This window comes from Elephas maximus, chromosome 2 (assembly GCF_024166365.1).
Source record: "Elephas maximus indicus isolate mEleMax1 chromosome 2, mEleMax1 primary haplotype, whole genome shotgun sequence".
NCBI classification, from domain to species: Eukaryota; Metazoa; Chordata; class Mammalia; order Proboscidea; family Elephantidae; genus Elephas; species Elephas maximus.
The window spans coordinates 32,412,222-32,432,660 of NC_064820.1; the positions used below are offsets into that span (position 1 = coordinate 32,412,222).

The 20,439-nt window shown below is 37.7% G+C and overlaps 1 non-coding gene across 1 annotated transcript; it reads left to right on the forward strand.

Moving 5' to 3' along the window:
- The first annotated feature begins 19,634 nt into the window (after positions 1 to 19,634).
- Positions 19,635 to 19,741, forward strand: LOC126070762 (U6 spliceosomal RNA). The gene has a single exon (XR_007516284.1). It is a non-coding gene; the product is annotated as a U6 spliceosomal RNA (small nuclear RNA).
- Positions 19,742 to 20,439: the final 698 nt, after the last annotated feature.

Consider the following 20,439-nt stretch of genomic DNA (forward strand, 5'->3'; position numbering starts at 1 on the left):
AAATACCGAACAAATGACAAAGGGAACATCAAAAGAAAATGGAAGGAAAACACAGAATCACTGTACCAAAAATAATTGGTCAGTGTTCAATAATTTTAGCAGGTAGCATATGATCAAAAACTGATGGCACTGAAGGAAGAAGTCCAAGATATACTGAACACATTGGCAAAAAATAAGGCTCCAGGGATTGATGGAATACCAATCGAGATACTTAAATAAATGGATGGAGGACTGGAAGTGCTCACTCATCGATACCAAGATTTGGAAGACTGCTATGTAGCCAATTGACTCGAAGAGATCTATATTTACACCTTTTCCAAAGAAAGGTGATCCAACCAAATGCAGAGATTATCAAGCAATATCATCAACATCATGTGCAAGTAAATTTTACTGAAGATAATTAAAAAATGCTTGCATTGACATGGTACTGCCAGTAATTCCAACCAGATTCATAAGAGGACCTGGAACAAGGGATACCATTGTTGATGTCAGATGGAGTCTGGCTAAAAGCAGAGGATACCAGAGAGATGTATACCTTTGTTTTATTGACTATGCAAAGGCATTTGACTGTGTGGATCATAAAAAATTATGGATAACATTGCAAAGGATAGGAATTCCAGAGCACTTAATTGTGCTCATGAGGAACCTGTACATACGTCAGGAGGCGGCTGTTTGGACAGAACAAGGGGTTACTGCGTAGTTTGAAGTGAAGAAAGGTGTGCATCAGGGTTGTATCCTTTCACCACACCTATTCAATCTGTATGCTGAGCAAATAATCTGAGAAGCTGGACTATATAAAGAATAGAGCATCAGGATTGGAGGAAGACTCATTAACAACCTGTGTTATGCAGATGACACAACTTGCTTGCTGAAAGTGAAGGCACTTGAAGCACTTACTGATGAAGATCAAAGACGACAGCCATCAGTATGTATTACACCTCAATACAAAGAAAACAAAAATCCTCACAGCTGGACCTATAAGCAATATCATGATAAATGGAGAAAAGATTGAAGTTGTCAAGGATTTCATTTTATTTGGACCCACAATCGACATTCGTTGAATCAGCAGGCAAGAAATCTGCATTGGACAAACCTGCTGCAAAAGGCCTCTTAAAAGTATAGAGAAGCAAAGATATCACTTTAAAGACTAAGATGTGCCTGATCGAAGCCATGGTGTTTTTAGTCACCTCATATGCATCCCAAAGCTGGACAATGAATAAGGAAGACCAAAGAAGAATTGACTCCTTAGAGTTGTGGTGTTGGAGAGGAATATTAAATATATCTTGGACTGCCGAAAGAATGAAAAAAATCTGTCTTGGAAGAAGTATAGTCAGAATGCTCCTTCTAAGCGAGAATGGTGAGACTTCATCTTACATACGTCAGACATGTTACCAGGAGGGACCAGTCCCTGGAGCAGGACATCGTGCCTGGTAAGTGAGGACCAGCAAAATGGAAGATCCTGAAAGAGATGGAATGACACAGTGGCTGCAACAATGGGCTCAAGCATCACAACGATCGTGAGAGTGATGCAGGACTGGGTAGCGTTTTTTCTGCTGTACATAATGTTATCATCAGTAGCAACCTACTCAATGGCAACTAATAACACAATGACAACATAAAGGAATATTTTATAGCATTCTTTTTTCTTTATGTAAACATGTTCTTAAACGATATAGAATATTTGACAGTTGCTAGAATATTTATTTGCTCTATGTGATTTGTGCAAGACATTAAAGAAATTTAAGCAAATTATAATTTCTAGTTAAAAAAAATTGCCTGTTTTAGCTAATCTAAAGAAGCCCTGGTGGTGCAGTGTTAAGTGCTTGGCTGCTAACTACAGTTTGGCAGTTCAAACCCACCCATTGCTCCTTGGGAGAAAGATGTGGCAGTTTGCTTCCATAAAGATTTCAGCCTTGGAAACCCTATGGAGTAGTTCTACTCTGACCTACAGTATTGCTATGAGTAAGAATCTACTCAATGGCAATAGGTAAGTTAATCTAAACCGAATGAAGACAATATTCCTTATTCCTTCTAATAATATCTATGAATTATACATAACAACCAAATCATAATTTCTAATACCTATCTATATCTATGGAAGTCCTGATGGCGTAGTGGTTAAGTGCTACGGCTGCTAACCAAAAGGTTAGCAGTTTAAATCCACCAGGAGCTCCTTGCAAACTCTATAGGCCAGTTCTACTCTGTCCTATAGGGTCCCTATGAGTCGGAATCGACTTGAAGGAAACAAGTTTTTTTGTTTTTGTTTTTTTTTAAATCTATATCTATACTTTTACCTATGTCTACATTTACATGTATACTTATGATAATTGTTTTATATAGGTCAGTGAAATTACATAAAATGTGGTTAGAAATATCAATTCCAGTCATTTATGAGCGCTAATTTATAATTTACTGAACACGTGTTGTTTTAATGAAAATCCTGTTTAGTAAAACACTGAAATACTTGGTTGTGCTTCTTTCCAAAAATATAGAATATATTAACAAAACTTAAATTTATTTGCATGTTTTATTTTCAAGGCTTGGAATGTATAATTTCTATTTTTTAATAGCAGGATAATTCTTAATGTCCTAAATGATTTTTTTTTCTATTCATGAATTGTATGTTCTGAAATTTTCTTCCAACATAAACCATTTCATACCTGATGTGAGAATTGATTATAGTTGTGGAGATGCAAATAATATTGTCCCATTTGGTGTTTGTATAAATTCACAGGAACATTTTTTATTCCTTTTCCATATTTTAAATTAATTGATGTAAAAGGTGAGAAAAGTATTTTTTATTAACTGAATGAAATAAAATGCTAAAAGTCTTTATATTAAAAATAAAACTTAATTATTATTGTTTGTTTGAAATTCATATGTGGTAGTCATATATTTCTACTATAATTTCCCATTGATAAATAGTGATTATATTACTCCTTGGAAACCCTGGTGGCATAGTGGTCAAGAGCTATGGCTGCTGCCAAAAGCCAGCAGTTCCAATCCACCAGGAACTCCTTGGAAACACTACAGGCCAGTTGTACTCTGTCCCATACAGTTGCTATGAGTTGAAATCAACTCAGCAGCAATAGTTTTTTTTTTTTTTAATTACTTCTACAGTGCCTGAGTGTTGTTTCAGAGAAGTTGATAAAAGTTTATACTGATATATCAAGTTAATGAATATATGCAAATATCTTCTATTTTCTAAATTGTTAAGGTGGTCCTATCAATGACAATATTGGCTTTGATTTCATAGATGCTAATTTCTCCTGAATCTTTTGTTTGATGATTAATTCCTGACAAGTTAATAAATTTAGCATTAATTTTGACACAAGTGTTTGCGTAGTTGTATCTGACAGAAATGTTTGATGAAGCTATAGTTCAGTGTTTGAATGTGGTTCAAGAATGTAAGTATTATAGATCAATTTTGTTTTTTCTTGGTAGATTACATGACAGCTGACTACTGTGAGTAGACATAATTATTCTAGTCATATGTTTAAACAATATTCAATATGTTTATGCTCATATTTATGCTACTTCTCACTGCTATGCTGCAACAGTGACTTAAAACAAAACGCAAAAAGAAAAACACACACATTTTGAATAATACCCAAAATATAACAGAGATTGCTATATGTTAACGACAAAAATATTGTCTCAATAATTAAAGATGAGTCTCTTTTCTAAATTTGTAAATGAATACACCTCTTTTAAAGTGAAAATAATTTAAATGCATGGACTGTAGCTAATTATGTTTATGTTTAATTAATATTGGAGTATAATATACAAGAACTGCACAAATCATAAATATACCCTTACTATATTAATTCAAAGTGAACATGCCAGAATATGAATATCCAGAAAAACCATGGATGTTTATAGATGAATCCAAACCTAGCTGATAGAAACAAGATAATGACAGAAGAATAAACATTCAGTTTTATGATTCGTTTTTTCCCCCTCAGGTTATGCTTCTATGGAGTCAGCACATTTTCCCATCTCTGTTTGGTTCTTCCTATGTGGAATCATTTGCTCTTTAAGTAATAATAATAGATTCCATGTTACCTAGTGATAATAATAATTTGCAGAAAAGAAGATAGAACTGGCTTCATTTCCCAAACCTGACACTAGCTGGCTATGATGAGCTCAGATGAGTTCCTTAATTTCTCTAAGAATTAGTTTTGTTTTATTTTTACAAAAGTTTAAAACAGGTCCATCAGTATATATTTTTTGCCCATTAGATAACATTTCAAAGTATTTAAATTAGAATCTACCACTTTTAAAATTGTTAAAATGCATACATATTTTTTTCTGTTTGTTTCAGAGAAGTTAATAAAAGTTTATATTGAGTTATCAAATTAATGAATACAGAAGATGGACTAGGTAGACACTACCTCGGATCCCTCTTGCAACAAAGACTTGGAAAAACAAGTGAATCAATCACATACATAACAATCTATGAACCCTGAACAACAAACACAGATTTAAAGAGTTGACCTGAGTGACAGAGACAGAGAACGAACAAATACGGGGAAGCAGCAACTGTTTTTGGAGCCTGGAGCCAGCATCCCAGTCAGGTAACCTTGGCGCCGGGCTTACGACTGGGCCCAGGGGAGCTGAACACAAAATCTTGTGATGGTGCAAACAAGGGGTACAGCCCTACCCCTCTGAAACGACCCCAGGAGGGGGCCCAGCCGGTCATCAGAGGCGGCACGGCGAAGCGGCTGGCAGGAGGAGAAGGCCCCAGGAGGGAGCAACTGATTTAGGAGCCAGGAGTGCAGCGTCCCAGCAGGGGAAACTTGATGCTGGGCTTTGGATTGGCAGTGGAGGATCTGACCCTGGCATCAGTGGGCCAGACCCTCGGGGGCAATCTCCACACAGCCAGCACACATAGGCGACACGCCCCTCGGGAATCTCAGATAAAATAGTCATTCCAAGCAAGATAAGCAACTTTGGCTATATTCCGGGGTGCAACTCTCCTGTTTCTCTGAACCCTCCCCCACCCTTCCCAGGCGGCTTCATTAACATTGGAATTTCCTGAGCCAGAGGGATAATGGCTCCAACTCCGTGGTGGCTTTGCTTTTCCTTTTTTTTTTTTTTGGTGTTTTCCTAACCCATTCTTCAGGCCTGAGAGAAGGAACCACAAAAAACCCAGGGATCAAAAATCCATCCCTAATTAGACTAAAAACACAGAACCAGCTCCAGCCAAGCATATATGATCCAAATCTCGGACTTTCATCCTTACAGGGAACAAGATGGTGGTTATAATCCAAAGGCAGTTCTGATAGGGATCTGACTGCATTTTTTTTTTTTAGCGGATTTAATGGAAAAACAAGTTTTCTAGGTCTGATATCTCTGCTTATTCAACAGAGCCTTAACTGACCCACAACAGGGGACTGAGGGCTGAAGCTCCCCCCAGACCACCTAGCCTCTTGCCTTAGGGGTCTAAGGAGGGTGACACCTACCAATCAGTAGAGGTACTTGCATTGGGGGCCTAAGGTACAGCTGCAGTGCCCTCCCACCAAGGTACTACAGGAATAGAGACACACCTACCTCACCGACACTTGGGGGAAGCCTGTCAGCATCCTGCCCCCCCGGAGTGTGAAACCCAGCTGCTAATAGAATCTGGTGCACACAACTATCACCACTAATTCTCGAGGTGGATAGGTGTTAGGGTGCAGCACACACTTGACTACCCAAAATCAGATTCTACTCAAGAATAGTGAATAGACTCAGGCATATATATCTGGCAACAGCCCAAACCAGCTGGTAATAGATCATAAGTAAGTCAAGGGCTACAACAAACAAGACAGCACAATCTAGTAGCCCATTTATGTATATTGAAAGAAAACAAAACAATATAAGACTCAGTGAGCAATTACAGAATAAACCACTACTATATCTTTTTTTTTTTTTTTTACCTTAGTGATGGCTTGGAGACAGCAGTCGATCTCAAACCACATAAAGAAGCAGACCATGACAGCTTCTACAACCCCCCAAACAAAAGAATCAAAATCTTTCCCAAATGAAGATACAATCCTGGAATTATCAGATACAGAATATAAAAAACTAATTTACAGAATGCTTCAAGACATCAGGGATGACCTCAGAAATGAAATAAGGCAAACTGCAGAAAAAGCCAAGGAACACACTGATAAAACAGTTGAAGAACTCAAAAAGATTATTCAAGAACATAGCGGAAACATTAATAAGTTGCAAGAATCCATAGAGAGACAGCATGTAGAAATCCAAAAGATTAACAACAAAATTACAGAATTAGACAATGCAATAGGAAGTCAGAGGAGCAGACTCGAGCAATTAGAATGCAGACTGGGAAATCTGGAGGACCAGGGAATTAACACCAACATAGCTGAAAAAAAATCAGATAAAAGAATTAAAAAAAACTGAAGAAACCCTAAGAACCATGTGGGACTCTATCAAGAAGAATAACTTGCATGTGATTGGAGTCCTGGAACAGGGAGGGTGGACAGAAAACACAGAGAAAATAGTTGAAGACCTGCTGACACAAAACTTCCCTGACATCATGAAAGATGAAATGATATCTATCCAAGATGCTCATCGAACCCCATTTAAGACTGATCCAAAAAGAAATACACCAAGACATATTATCATCAAACTTGCCAAAACCAAAGATAAACAGAAAATTTTAAAAGCAGCCAGGGAGAAAAGAAAGGTCTCCTTTAAGGGAGAATCAATAAGTTCAGACTACTCAGCAGAAACCATGCAGGCAAGAAGGCAACGGGATGACATATACAAAGCACTGAAGGAGAAAAACTGCCAGCCAAGGATCATATATCCAGGAAAACTCTCTCTGAAATATGAAGGAGAAATTAAGATATTTACAGATAAACACAAGTTTAGAGAATTTGCAAAAACCAAACCAAAGCTACAAGAAATACTAAAGGAAATTGGTCAGGAAACCAATAATATCAGATACCAGCACAACACAAGGTCACAAAACAGAACATCCTGATATCAACTCAAACAGGGAAATCACAAAAACAAATTAAGATTAATTAAAAAAAAATGCTCATAACAGGAAATCATTGAAGTCAATACGTAAAAGATCACAATAATCAAAAAGAAGGACTAAATACAGGTGGCATAGAACTGCCATATGGAGAGTGATACAAGGCGTATAGGACAATACAAGTTAGGTTTTTACTTAGAAGAATAGGGGTAATTATTAAGGTAACCACAAAGAGGTATAACAACTCCATAACTCAAAATAAAAGCCAAGAAAAATGTAACAACTCAACAAACATAAAGTCAAACACTATGAAAATGAGGATCTCACAATTTACAAAGAAAAACGTCTCAGCACAAAAAAGAATGTGGAAAAATGAAATTGTCAACAACACACATAAAAAGGCATCAAAATGACAACACTAAACACTTATTTATCTATAATTACGCTGAATGAAAATGGACTAAATGCACCAATAAAGAGACAGAGAGTCTCGGACTGGTTAAAGAAACACAATCCATCTATATGCTGCCTACAAGAGACACACCTTAGACTCAGAGACACAAACAAACTAAAACTCAAAGGATGGAAAAAAAATATATCAAGCAAACAATAAGCAAAAAAGAAGAGGAGTAGCAATATTAATTTCTGACAAAATAGCCTTTAAAGTTAAATCCACCACATAGGATAAAGGACACTACGTAATGATAAAAGGGACAAATGATCAGGAAGATATAACCATATTAAATATTTATGCACCCAATGACAGGGCTGCAAGATACATAAATCAAATTTTAACAGAACTGAAAAGTGAGATAGACACCTCCACAATTATAGTAGGAGACTTCAACACACCACTTTCGGAGAAGGACAGGACATCCAGGCAGAAGCTCAATAGAGACACAGAAGACCTAATTACAACAATCAACCAACTTGACCTCATTGACTTATACAGAACTCCCCACCCAACTGCTGCAAAGTATACTTTTTTTTCTAGTGCTCATGGAACATTCTCTAGAATAGACCACATATTAGGTCATAAAACAAACCTTTGCAGAATTCAAAACATCGAAATATTACAAAGCATCTTCTCAGACCACAAGGCAATAAAACTGGAAATCAATAACAGAAAAACTAGGGAAAAGAAATCAAATACTTGGAAACTGAACAATACCCTCCTGAAAAAAGACTGGGTTATAGAAGACATCAAGGAGGGAATAAGGAAATTCAAAGAATGCAACGAGAATGAAAATACTTCCTATCAAAACCTCTGGGACACAGCAAAAACAGTGCTCAGAGGCCAATTTATATCGATAAATGCACACATACAAAAAGAAGAAAGAGCTAAAATCAGAGAACTGTCCCTACAACTTGAACAAATAGAAAGTGAGCAACAAAAGAATCCAACAGGCACCAGAAGAAAACAAATAATAAAAATAAGAGTTGAACTAAATGAATTAGAGAACAGAAAAACAATTGAAAGAATTCACAAAGCCAAAAGCTGGTTCTTTGAAAAAATTAACAAAATTGATAAACCATTAGCTAGACTGACTAAAGAATACAGAAAAGGAAGCAAATAACCCAAATAAGAAACGAGAAGGGCCACATCACAAGAGACCCAACTGAAATTAAAAGAATCATATCAGATTATTCTGAAAAATTGTACTCTAACATATTTGCAAACCTAGAAGAATTGGATGAATTCCTAAAAAAAAAATACCTACCTAAACTAACACATTCAGAAGTAGAACAACTAAATAGACCCATAACAAAAAAAGAGATTGAAACGGTAATCAAAAAACTTCCAACAAAAAAAAGCCCTGGCCTGGACAGCTTCACTGCAGAGTTCTACCAACCCTTCAGAGAAGAGTTAACACCACTACTACTAAAGGTACTTCAAAGCATAGAAAATGACGGAATACTACCCAACTCATTCTATGAAGCCACCATCTCCCTGATACCAAAACCAGGTAAAGACATTACAAAAAAAGAAAATTACAGACCTATATCCCTCATGAACATAGTTGCAAAAATCCTCAACAAAATTCTAGCCAATAGAATTCAACAACATACTAAAAAAATAATTCACCACGACCAAGTGGGATTTATACCAGGTATGCAGGGCTGGTTCAATATTAGGAAAACCATTAATGTAATCCACCACATAAATAAAACAAAAGACAAAAACCACATGATCTTATCAATTGATGCAGAAAAGGCATTGGACAAAGTCCAACACCCATTTATGATAAAAACTCTCACCAAAATAGGAATTCAAGGAAAATTCCTCAACATAATAAAGGGCATCAATGCAAAGCCAACAGCCAACATCACTCTAAATGGAGAGAACTGAAAGCATTTCCCTTGAGAACGGGAACCAGACAAGGATGCCCTTTATCACTGCTCTTATTCAACATTGTGCTAGAGGTCCTAGCCAGAGCAATTAGGCTAGACAAAGAAATAAAGGGCATCCGGATTGGAAAGAGGAAGTAAAATTATCTCCATTTGCAGATGACATGATCTTATACACAGAAAACCCCAACGAATCCACCAGTAAACTACTGAAACTAATAGAAGAGTTTGGCAGAGTCTCAGGTTATAAGATAAACATACAAAAATCACTTGGATTCCTCTACATCAACAAAAAAAAACATCGAAGAGGAAATAACCAAATCAATACCATTCACAGTAGCCCCCAAGAAGATAAGATACTTAGGAATAAATCTTACCAAGGATGTAAAGACCTATACAAAGAAAACTACAAAGTTCTACTACAAGAAATTCAAAAGGACATACTTAAGTGGAAAAACATACCTTGCTCATGGATAGGAAGACTTAACATAGTAAAAATATCTATTCTACCAAAAGCCATCTATACATACAATGCACTTCCGATCCAAATTCCAATGTCATTTTTTAAGGGGATAGAGAAACAAATCATCAACTTCATATGGAAGGGAAAGAAGCCTCTGATAAGAAAAGCATTACTGAAAAAGAAGAAGAAAGTGGGAGGCCTCACTCCACCTGATTTCAGAACCTATTATGTAGCTGCAGTAGTCAAAACAGCCTGGTATTGGTACAACAACAGGCACATAGACCAGTGGAACAGAATTGAGAACCCAGATATAAATCCATCCACATATGAGCAGCTGATATTTGACAAAGGCCCAGTGTCAGTTAATTGGGGAAAAGATAGTCTTTTTAACAAATGGTGCTGGCATAAATGGATATCCATTTGCAAAAAAATGAAACAGGACCCATACCTCACACCATGCACAAAAACTAAATCCAAGTGGATCAAAGACCTAAACATAAAGACTAAAATGATAAAGATCATGGAAGAAAAAATTAGGAGAACCCTAGGAGCCCTAATACAAGGCATAAACAGAATACAAAACATTACCAAAAATGATGAAGAGAAACCAGATAACTGGGAGCTCCTAAAAATCAAACACCTATGCTCATCTAAAGACTTCACCAAAAGAGTATAAAGACCACCTACAGACTGGGAAAGAATTTTCAGCTATGACATCTCAGACCAGCGCCTGATCTCTAAAATCTATATGATTCTGTCAAAACTCAACCACAAAAAGACAAACAACCCAATCAAGAAGTGGGCAAAGGATATGAACACACACTTCACTAAAGAAGATATTCAGACAGCTAACAGATACATGAGAAAATGCTCTTGATCATTAGCCATTAGAGAAATGCAAATTAAAACCACAATGAGATTCCATCTCACTCCAACAAGGCTGGCATTAATCCAAAAAACACAAAATAATAAATGTTGGAGAGGCTGCGGAGAGATTGGAACTCTTATACACTGCTGGTGGGAATGTCAAATGGTACAACCACTTTGGAAATCTATCTGGCGTTATCTTAAACAGTTAGAAATAGAACTACCATACAACCCAGAAATCCCACTCCTCGGAATATACCCTAGAGATACAAGAGCCTTCACACAAACAGATATTTGCACACCCATGTTTATTGCAGCTCTGTTTACAATAGCAAAAAGTTGGAAGCAACCAAGGTGTCCATCAACGGATGAATGGGTAAATAAATTGTGGTATATCCACACAATGGAATACTACGCATCAATAAAGAACAGTGACGAATCTCTGAAACATTTCATAACATGGAGGAATCTGGAAGGCATTATGCTGAGCGAAATGAGTCAGAGGCAAAAGGACAAATATTGTATAAGACCACTATTATAAGATCTTGAGAAATAGCATAAACTGAGAACACATACTTTTGTGGTTACAAGGGGGGGAGGGAGGGTGGGTGGGAGAGGGTTTTTTTACTGATCAATTAGTAGATAAGAACTGCTTTAGGTGAAGGGAAGGACAATACTCAATACATGGAAGGTCAGCTCAACTGGAGGACTGGACCAAAAGCAAAGAAGTTTCCGGGATAAAATGAATGTTTCAAAGGTCAGCAGAGCAAGGGCAGGGGTTTGGGGAACATGGTTTAAGGGGACTTCTAAGTCAATTGGCAAAATAATTCTGTTATGAAAACATTCTGCATCCCACTTTGAAATGTGGCGTCTGGGGTCTTAAATGCTAACAAGCGACCATCTAAGATGCATCAATTGGTCTCAACCCACTTGGAGCAAAGGAGAATGAAGAACACCAAGGTCACACGACAACTAAGAGCCCAAGAGACAGAAAGGGCCACACGAACCAGAGACCTACATCATCCTGAGACCAGAAGAACTAGTTGGTGCCCGGCCACAATCGATGACTGCCCTGACAGGGAGCACAACAGAGAACCCCTGAGGGAGCAGGAGATCAGTGGGATGCAGACCCCAAATTCACATAAAAAGACCAGACTTAATGGTCTGACTGAGACTAGAGGAATCCCGGCGTTCATGGTCCCCAAACCTTCTGTTGGCCCAGGACAGGAACCATCCCCGAAGACAACTCATCAGACATGAGAGGGACTGGACAGTGGGTGGGTGAGAGATGCTGATGAAGGGTGAGCTGATTATATCAAGTGGTCACTTGAGACTGTGTTGGCGTCTCCTGTCTGGAGGGGGGATGGGAGGATGGAGAGAGTTGGAAGCTGGCAAGATTGTCACGAAAGGAGAGACTGGAAGGGCTGACTCATTAGGGGGAGAGCAGGTGGGAGTACAGAGTAAGGTGTATATAAACATATTTGACAGTCTGACTTGATTTGTAAACATTCACTTGAAGCACAATAAAAGTTAATATAAAAAAAAATACTGGAATAAGGAGGCAGGAATCAGAGAGATGCAAACTTGCTGGCTTTGAAGACGGAGGAAGGGACCACAAGCCAAGGAATGTGGGGGCCTCTAGAAGCTGGAAAAGGCCAGGAAGCCCTTCAGAAGGTATACAGCCCTGCTGACATCTTGATTTCAACCCGGTGAGACCCATAGTGGACTTCTGACCTCCAGAACCATGAGATAATAAATTTCTGTTGTTTTTAGCAAAAAAAAATAATAATAATAATTAATGAATACATACACATGTCAGCTATTTTCTAAATTAAGGTGGTCTTATCAATGAAAATTTTGGCTTTAATTTCATAGATGCTAATTTCTTCTGAATCTAAATGTGGTCGTTTAGAAAATATCTTAACACTTACAGAGATAGCTGTGGGCTGAATCTTCAAGTTACAATTTATAGGTAACAGGTAACGTGTGAGATATATACATATATATATATGTATGTATGTATGTATATATGTTGTTGTTCTTAGGTGCCTTTGAGTCAATTTCAACTCATTGCAACCTTATGTACAACCGGTTCTGTGATACCCTCTAAATTGTTGCATGTTGGAGCCCATTGTTGTAGCCACTTTGTCAATCCTTCTCATTGAAGGCCTTACTGGTTTTGCTAACCCTCTACCTTACCAAGCATGATCTCCTTCTCCAGGGACTGGTCCCTCCTAATAATGTGTCCAAAGTACATAAGATGCAGTCTCCAATCCACACATCTAAGGAGCATTCTGGGAGTAACTTCTTCCAATACAGATTTGTTCATTCTTCTCAAAGTCCGTGGTATATTCAGTATTCTTCACCAACACCATAATTCAAAGGCATCAGTTCTTCTTTAATCTTCTTCATTCATTGTCCAACTTTCACATTCAGATGAGACCACTGAAAATACTATGGCTTGGGTCAGGTACGCCTTAGTCCTCAAGGTGACATCTTTGTTTTTAACGCTTTAAAGAGATCTCTTGCAGTCAATTTGCCCAATGCAATGTGTCTTTTGATTTCTTGGCTGCATTACGTAGGTGACAGAACATTGTTTGCTGAATGTGAAGAGGACTTGAAGCACTAACTGATGAAGATCAAAGACCACAGCCTTCACTACGGATTATACCTTAACATAAAGAAAACAAAAGTCTTCACAACTGGACCAATAAGCAACATCATGATAAACTGAGAAAAGATTGAGCTTGTCAAGGATTTGATTTTACTTGGATCCCCAATCAATACCCAGGGAAGCAGCAGCCAAGAAATCAAAAGATGCACTGCATTGGGCAAATCAGCTGCAAGAGATCTCCTTAAAGTGTTTAAAAGCAAAGATGTCACATTGAGGACCAAGGTGCTCCTGACCCAAGCCAGAGTGTTTTCAATCACCTCACATGCATGTGAAAGCTGGATGATGAATAAGGAAGACCGAAGAAGAACCGATGCCTTTGAATTGTGGTGTTAGTGAAGAATATTGAATATACCATGGACCGCCAAAAGAATGAACAAATCTGTCTTGGAAGAAGTACAACTAGAATGCTCCTTAGAAGCAAGAATAGTGAGACTGCCTCTTACATACTTCGGACATGCTATTAGGAGGAATCAGTCCCTGGAGAAGGATCTCATGCTTGATAAAGTAGAGGGTCAGCAAAAAAGAGAAAAACCCTCAATGAAATGGATTGACACAGTGGCTGTAACAATAGGCTCAAGCATAGCAGCGCTTGTGAGGATTGTGCAGCACCAGGCAGTGTTTCCGTCTGTCATGGACTGAACTACATCCTCCCAAAAATATGTGTATCAATTTGGTTAGTCCATGCTTCCCAGTATTCTGTGTTTGTCCTCCATTTTGTGATTGTAATTTTATGTTAAAAGGATTAGGGTGGGATTGTAACACCACCCTTACCCAAGTCATCTCCCTGACCCAAGGTAAAGGGAGTTTCCCTGGGGTGTGGCCTTCACCAGCTTTTATCTCTTAAGAGATAAAAAGGAAAAGGATCAAGCAGAGAGTTGGGGACCTCATACCACCAAGAAAGCAGCACCAGGGGCACAGGGTGTCCTTTGGGCATGGGGTCGCTATGCCTGAGAATCTCCTCGACCAGGGGAAGATTGAGGACAAGGAATCTTTCTGCAAGCGGACACAGAAAGACTTCCCCTGGAGCTGGTGCCCTGAATTGAATTTGTAACCTACTAGACTGTGAAAAAATAAATTTCTCTTTGTTAAAGCGATCCACTTGTGGTATTTCCGTTATAGCAGCACTAGATGAGTAAGACACACTCTGTTGTGCATAGGGTTGCTATGAGTTGAAACCGACTCGATGGCACCTAACAACAACAACAACAACAATACATGGTTACTTTCTGTTAGAATCATTCTCTCATATATTAAGTTGGAGAACTAGTACTCATAGCTAACTGTAAGGCGGTGACTGAGTGTGTTGAGAAACTGAGATGAGAATTGTTCTATGCAGGGTACCTGTAGCACATGTAACATCTTTGGACACATTAAAAATATGTCTCATGGGAAAATACATTAGGAATCATCACCCCTTTCTTTGGATTTAAACAACTTCGATCTATTTGTCATCATTTGTAATAACAGTGCAGGATACATTTCAGCGCTACCATGTTCCTTACGCCAAGATTATTTGTATAGTGTACAAACTGCCCCACCTGAATGCAGCAGTACTGCTCCTATTCTTGCTGTGCAGTTACCTCAATGTGTTATGTTTCTTTCTGGATAACTTGAAGCAATCAGTAGTTTATCCTTCATTAGTGATAGTGAATAGACACCATACTTCTCAGCAGACATTGATCTCAAAATTCTCCCTACTGCTTGCTTCAAAAACGTCTCTTCAAGATATTCCTGTGTCATTTCATGAGAGTCATATTGCTTTGTTTTTATTTGTAGTGAGTGGCCACGAAGAGGGTGCACTACTGCAAACTTTCTTATCCAAGGGAGAACATCAGATTCACTGATAATTTTTATTTTATTTTGTATTGTTTTAAAATATATGTTCTATAAGCTTTATACACATTTAAAGCTTCCCGGATAAGTATAATGAACGCCATGCCTTAAAAAAATATATATACCTTATGGGAAAAAAAGGAGCCTTGGTGGTGCAATGGTTAAGCCCTTGGCTGCTAACAAAAGGGTTGGTAGTTCCAACCCACCCAGCCGCTCCAAGGGAGAAAAGACCTGAAAATCTTCTCCTGTAAAGATTATAGCCTACAAAACCCTATGGGTCACTTCTACTCTGTCACATGGGGTCACTATGAGTTGAAATTGACTCGATGACACACAGCAACAACATGATAAAGGAGATTATAACTCTTCTTTCAATTCATATTTTAACTTTCTGTCTTCAGAAGAGTTATGGAAAAAGAAGAAAGAAACCTCTTGTCATTTATTCCAATGATGAATTTATTCTCCCTTGAAACATATGTGTTATTACACATTATAGCCAGTGTTTAATATCCATAGATAGATATACAAAATAAAGTCATACATGTTTATTAAATACATGTAAATGAAACATGTATGTATATATAATTTTAATGTTTATTTTTTTTCCTGAAATTTCATGGTGCATTCAAGAAAGTTAAACTTAGATGGAGTAAATTCATAGGCTGTTGCCTAAACACAATCTTTATTTTGCATTCATTCTTATATTTATTTTACCGAAGGGTAATTTTCACTAAAAGATTACGGTCATCCTTTTATTTATCTGATATCACAAAGTGATCTCACATTTGTCATAGACAATCCGAAAAACAATGCACTGACTTCTACAAAGGTTAGGAAGATACTCATACCGCAAATACACCCTCAAACTTTAGACAGAAAAATCATGGTAGTATGGGACCAAAAAAAAAAAACATTTCTTTAATTCTTCACAATTTCTTTCCATTTAAAACTTATCCAAGACAGTTTCTTCTCTTTCATCTGATATGCTAATCTGAGTTTTCATTACAGTGTATTGTGTACTTTGAAAACTACTTGGGAAGTATTACATGACAGCTGTCTTCTTAAGACTCTCTCAGAAATTAGTTCTTCTATTTCAGGAAACTACCCCAGTAATATCAATACAGCTCCTTCAAAAAAAAAAAAAAAATGTAAATCTACTTCAAAATTATCCACAGACTGTATATTATAGATGTCTGTGATTCAAAGTACTTGATTGTTAAAAAAAATACTGATACACAATGATAATATGTAAACTTTTAACATGATGTAATTAAAGCAATTAAAGCTAATGATGCAATGAAAATAAAAGACAGGTAGTAGACATATACACAAAACTTATTCACAGCAATAACTATTCTGCAATTAAATTTTCCTCAATAAAGTTAACACTTTCCATTAAAGAAAAAAAAAAAGAGCTGCATGCAATTCACTGATTTAAATATTTATGTTATAAAATAAACATCTGCTTGTCATAAAATCTATTTCTACTATTTTAACACTAGTCATTGACTGAGAAAATTTCTTCCTGCAATAAATGATATCAAAATAATGAAAAGAATTAGCAAATGCAAAACTAACATTTTTGAGTAATAGTTGAGGATGTTATGTATAAAATAATAATTTGTGTAAACTCAGTTATTATAATAGGTATGAATATTCAACTTTAAATATGATTTTATATTTTTGAATAATATAATACAACTTACGATATAATGTTTAAAAACACTGATTAGCCAACATGGCACCATAGACAGATGCACCATGCCATCCCAATTGAGCAAGGAAAAGAGATATAAATATCAACACTGGAACCCTAAGTGTCAAATGAAGGGATTAAAAAACAAGATCAAAAGTTCAATGAAAGAAGAAACTGATGGAAAACAGAGAATGAGGAGAGATACAGAGTGGAGGTCCCCTTCCAACTACACAACCTAATGTCACCATCTTGGAACACAGCCAGTAAAAACTCAAATAGGGAATAGGGGAAGACAACCTCACAGAGCTCCCCATAGGAGACAGAGCACCCAGTGAACAGAGAAGCACACTTTCCCATGCTTCAGCCTTCTACCCCATATGCTGTCTTCACACCTTCCAAAAAGGCCATGTGGCACTGCACAACTAGAAAGCTAATCAACCTCTGCCAGCCTGGGCCTGCCCAGCCCCTCCCCCCACCCTCCGGGTCCTACCGTGCCACTTACTCATCTTTATTTTTTTTCACCCTCCCACCTAGCCCGGTATGTCACATAAACTCCCTTCCAACTGGCCCTGGGGTCTGTCCTCCCCCTGCTTACCAGTCCCCGCCCCACCACCAGTTTATTGATTTATTTTATTCTTTTTCTTTCTTTTCTCTTTCCCTCCCACCTATGTCCTGTCATCGTCTCTCCACAGTCACACAACTGTGGCTAGAGAGTCACCAGGCTGCAGATGCCCCAGGTCTGCCCTACCACAACCCACTTACTCCCACCACACTGAAGTTATTTTTCTCTTTATTTATTTTTTTTCTTTTATTTTCCCCTCCGACCTACCTCCATAGCCACCTCTCCTCCCTTCCCACCAAATCCCAGGTCCACCCCACCTCCCCTCACCAGCCCCTGCTGTGCTGCCATTTTTTTCCCTTATTTTTCTTTCTCCTTTCCAACTAGCCCTGTAGGCAACCTCCCACCCTTCCCATTGGCCACTGCCATGGCACTGTGGTTAGAGCACCTTTGGCACATCAGTACAATGCTGACCTAGCTCAATTGCCCCCATGCTGCCATTTATTTCATTCTTTTATTTATTTCTACATCTCACCTAGCTTTGTATGCCAACTCTACCCTCTCCTGCTGGCTTCCATTTCTACCTTGCCCACATCTGTCAGCTACTTCTTTCTTTTTTTTCTTCTCTCTTTTGTTTTCTTCCCTCCACTTAATTTCATACTCCATCCTCCCTTCCTGATGGCCCCCACCATGCCATCACAGCTAAAGTGTCCGTGGTCCTCAGACAAGTCACTACACTGGGTCTGTTCCACACCTCCCATTCTATTATTTGACCAGCTCTTGAATGTTAGGAGTGAGTCTGCACCACTTCCCATCTGACACCCTGGTCTATCTGATGAGGGGCTGCTAACACTGTCACACTGCTGGACCAACATCAGAAGGCAGACAGCACCCCCCCCCCAGTCTGCCCTCAGCCACCTTGCCAAACTCGTGTGCAGCAAAATGGGCTCACACTGCCTGTTGCTGCCTTACCAACCCGGTGGTGAGATCTATTGTGCCCCAAGACTAGCAAGCAGCAAAACATGCATGACCTGTCTGCCCTGACATATCACAGCAAAGCAAAAAATGCAGAGATCAAGGAAATGCAGAGATCAAGGAAAACACAGACAAAAGAATAGAAGAATTCAGGAAAATAATACAAGAACAAAATATCAAAATAAACAAATAGAAATCATGCAAAATCAGCAACTAGAAATCCGAAATAGAAACAACAAAATTTCAAAAATGGACAACTCAGTAGAAAGTTTTGGAAGCAAATTTGAAACAATGGAAGACAGAGTCAGAGAGATTGAAAACAAATCCATGGATGCTACTTTGTATGAGGAAAATCATGAATAATGAAGAAAACCTAAGAATTATGTTGGACACAATCAAGAGCAAAAATGTGTGTGTGATTGGAATTAAAGAATGGGGGAGGACATGAAAAACAAAGAGAAGATTGTTGAAAATTTGTTGCAGAAAACTTTCCAAATATCATGAAAGATGAAATGTTGGACATCCAAGATGCTCAATGACTCTCAGGTAAGGCACACCCAAAAAGAAAGTCACCAAAATATGTCATAATCATATTTGCCAAAACCAAAGACAAAGAAAGAATCCTGAATGAAGACAGAAAAATGAAAAGCCACTTACAAATGGGAAAGAGTAAAACTAAGCTGTGATTACTCAGCTGAAACTATGTAGACAGGAAAACAATGGGACAACATATATGAAACATTGAAAAAAAAACTGAAAACCAAAAATAATATATCCTGCAAAACTCTCTCTCAGATATGATAGCAAAATTAGGACATTTCCAGATAAACATAAATTAAAGGGATCCATAAAAACCAAACCAAACTTACAAGAAATATTAAAGGGAGTCCTTCGGTTAGAGAATCAACAGCATCAGACAACAGCCAGAGTCTAAGACACGGGACAGTATCAGCTAGATACCAACCTAGGGAAACAATTCTCAACAATAAAACAAAGCTAAAAAATTTAAAACAGGGAAACAGAGGCATAGATCTCTAAATGATGACAATGTCAAAACAATATAAGGAGGAATAAACAGTGTACATGTAGGGCTTTCAAATGGAGAGGAAGTCAAGGCAATATCAGGTAATGAAAGACTGGTTCAAACTTAGAAAAATAAGGATAAATTTCATGGTAACCTCAAATAAAATTAACAAACTTATTCATCACAATAAAAAAGAAGAAAGAGTGCTCGCTTCAGCAGCACATATACTAAAACTGGAACGATACAGAGAAGATTAGCATGGCCCCTGTGCAAGGATGATACGCAAATTCGTGAAGCGTTCCATATTTTTTTGGCAACTCTTGTCTGGAGGGGGGATGGGAGGCTAGAGAGAGAGGGAAGCTGGCAAAATTGTCACGAAAGGAGAGACTGAAAGGGTTGACTCAATAGGGGGAGAGCAAGTGGGAGTACGGAGTAAGATGTATGTAAACTTATATGTGACAGACTGATTGGATTTGTAAACGTTCACTTGAAGCTTAATAAAAGTTAATAAAAAAAAAAGAAGAAAGACATAAAGACTCAGTAAACATAAAATCTATAATAACAAAAGAAAGAAAAGAAAATCTTCAAACAAAAGGAACTTGGCACAGGAAAGTAAGAGGAAGAAAGAATATGTCAGCACCACAGAAAAGAAAAACACAACAATATGACAGCAATAAATTCATACTGGTACCTAGTGATAGTCTTACTGAATGTAAACAGTAAAATGCACCTGCAAAGAGACAAAGAGTGGCAGAATGGTTAAAAAAAAAAAAAAAAAAATTAATATGCTCTCTACAAGCCACACACCTTAGATACAAAGACATAAATATATAAAAATCAAAGGATGGAAATATATATCAAGCAAACAGTAAGCAAAAAAGGGCAGGAATGGCAATACTAATCTCAGATAAAATAGACTCTAAGGCAAAATCAACCAAAAAAGGCAAGGAAGGACATTATATAATGATTAAAGGGACAATCCACCATGAAGACATAACCTTAATAAAT